General features: G+C 76.6%; 2 non-coding genes across 2 annotated transcripts in view; both read left to right on the top strand.

Annotated features, from left to right (window-relative positions):
* Positions 1 to 541: 541 nt before the first annotated feature.
* LOC145713153 (5.8S ribosomal RNA) lies at positions 542 to 694 on the top strand. Its single transcript, XR_014136125.1, has one exon. It is a non-coding gene; the product is annotated as a 5.8S ribosomal RNA (ribosomal RNA).
* A 1,763-nt stretch (positions 695 to 2,457) lies between these two features.
* LOC144614503 (28S ribosomal RNA) overlaps positions 2,458 to 2,500 on the top strand; it is a 4,643-nt gene continuing 4,600 nt past the window's right edge. Inside the window, exon 1 of the ribosomal RNA XR_013552303.1 lies at positions 2,458 to 2,500. This exon is cut by the window's right edge and continues 4,600 nt beyond it. This is a non-coding gene — a ribosomal RNA (28S ribosomal RNA).

Raw genomic sequence — 2,500 nt, 5'->3', positions numbered from 1 at the left:
CTGTCCAGGTACCTAGCGCGTCCCGGCGCGGAGGTTTAAAGACCCTTTGGGGGTCGCCCGTCCGCCTCGGGTCGGGGCGGTCGGGCCCGTGGGGAGCCGTGGAGGCTGGTCTTCCCGTGTCTCCTCCAGACTCCGCTGCCCGCCCCCCCCGCCGCCCCAGGCCGGGGCGCCGCCGCGCTTGCGCCCACGCCACGGCCCTCCCCGGTTGCCGGGAGGGGGCTTGCCCGGCGGCTGCCGGGTGGTGCGTGAGCGTGTGCGTGTGCGTGCGCCCCGTGTCCCTTGGGTGTGTGTTGGGGGGAAGGGGACAGGCGGGAAACCCCTGGGCGCCTGTGGGGTTGTTCCGAGCTCGCCCCGCGCGTCGTCCGCGTGGCGGGGCGGGCTGCTGGACTTGCCCTGTTCCAACCCTTCCGACCTCTCGGAGTCTGGTCTTTGTTGTCTCTCGCTGGCCGGCCGGAGGCACCCTTCGGGGATGTGCTGTGCCAGGTTGGGGGGGTCGCCCCTTTTCGGGGTTGGCCCTCCCGGTGATCACAAAAACTCGTACGACTCTTAGCGGTGGATCACTCGGCTCGTGCGTCGATGAAGAACGCAGCTAGCTGCGAGAATTAATGTGAATTGCAGGACACATTGATCATCGACACTTCGAACGCACTTGCGGCCCCGGGTTCCTCCCGGGGCTACGCCTGTCTGAGCGTCGCTTGCCGATCAATCGCCTCCCCCGGGTGGGTCTCTCTCCCGGGGGTAAGGCGCGGCTGGGGGTTCCCTCGCAGGGCCTGTCCCGCCGGCGCCCGCCCCTGCCCGAGTGCGCCCCGCCACGCCCGCCTGCGCGGCGGTTCGGTGTGCGGGGTCGTCTGCGGGCCGGGGAGAGGGTCGTCCTGGCCGCCGGGCCCTCCGTCCCCCTAAGTGCAGACGACGGTGGCCGCCGCTGCCGGCCCTCCCTCCTTCCTCCTCCTCCTCCTCCTCCTCCTCCCCGCCCCCTCCCCGGCCCCGTGTGTCCGGTCCCCGCCGCCTCCCTCAGCACCCCCCTCGCCCCCGCCTCGCCCCGCCGGGTCCGCTCGGCGGTGGCCTGTGTGTGGGACGTGGGAGGGCGTGGGACGGGGGCTGGGGGCCGGCGCCCGTGGGGCGGTGGCGTGGGGTGGTTGGGGGGGGGGGAGAGGTGGGGCGGGGGGGGGGGAGAGGCCGAGGCGGCCGGTCGCCGCCCGCGAGAAAAGGGAAGGGCGAGGAGAGCTCGCGCCTGAGGGCCGCGGCCGCCGCCGCGGTCCCTCTGGGGGAGATCCCTCGTGCCGCACGCGGTCTTTGGGATCGCCGCCCGGGTCTCGGGAGGGTTTTGCGGTGCCCCGTGCCGCGCGGTCCCGCGGGCCGTCGTGGGGGGTGGAGGCGCGGATCCGGAGCGCCGTCGGTCTCGCCGCCTTGCCCCGGGCGGCGACCGCGGCGGTCCGGCCGTGGCCCCCTCCTCTCCCGGTCCGCGGCCGTGCGGTCGGGGGCCCGAGCCGCGGCCCCGCCCCCGCTCCCCGCCGGCGATCCCGGCCCCCTTTGCCCTGTCGGGGCGGCTCGCGCCGAGGCCGAGTCGCGCGCGGGGCTGCGCCCCGGGGATGCGTGCCCCGGCGGCGGCCCGCGGGACGCCGCGGCGTCGCCCGCCGCTGCGCGCTTCCCCCCGGGTTGCGGCCGCGCCGCACTGCGTGCCCCGAGCCCGCGTTGTCGCGGTGTTGGGGGGGTGTTGGTTCTCCGCGGGGGGTCTCTGTGGCTGGAGGCGTGCCGCGCCGTCCGCCGGGCCCGGTCCGGGGCCGCGGTGGGAGCGCGGGGCACGTGGGACGTGTGTGGGGGGAGGCCGGGTGCGTCGCGTGGGGGGAAAAGGGCCGGCGGTCGGGGGCGACCGCCGCGCTCGGACCCCCCCCCACGCCCGCGCCCGCTTTCCCCCCCCCTCGCTCCCCCGCCCCGCGCCGCTCGCCGCGGTTCCCCCTCCGGGGTCGTCGCGAGGCGGCGCGTCCCGCGCCTCGGGCCCTGCCCGACCCCCCGTTCCTCGCCCCACCCCTCCGCCTTCCAACCCCGGCAGGGCTCCCGCCTGTGCCGCCGGCCCGTGCTCCCGCCTGCCCGCCCGCCGTTCGGCCGTGTCCGTCCCGCGTGCGCGCACCCTACCTTCCCCGTCCCCTCTCCCCTCCCGGCTCTCTCCCCTCCCGCGCTCTCGCTCTCTCTCTCTCTCTCCCTCCCTCCCTCGCGGAGGGTTTGGAGGGGAGGGGGTTGTTGGTGCGTTGGGGGGGGGGTCGTCGGTAGGGGTGCGGGCGGCTCGGGCGTCGTTGGGGTGTTTTGCGTCGTTGGGTGTCGGCCGGAGAACCGGGCGGGTGCGGACCGCGGCCTCTTCCCGGGGGCCGGCGTTCCGGTCCTCTCGTCGCCCCTCCGCCCTGGCCTCGCGGGGCTCCTCCTGGTGCGCGCGCGCGCGCGCGCGCGCGCCCCTCCGAGACGCGACCTCAGATCAGACGTGGCGACCCGCTGAATTTAAGCATAT

This window comes from Panthera onca, chromosome E1 (genome assembly GCF_046562875.1).
Source record: "Panthera onca isolate mPanOnc1 chromosome E1, mPanOnc1 haplotype 2, whole genome shotgun sequence".
Taxonomy (NCBI): domain Eukaryota; kingdom Metazoa; phylum Chordata; class Mammalia; order Carnivora; family Felidae; genus Panthera; species Panthera onca.
This window is presented reverse-complemented; position numbering and strand designations above follow the sequence as displayed.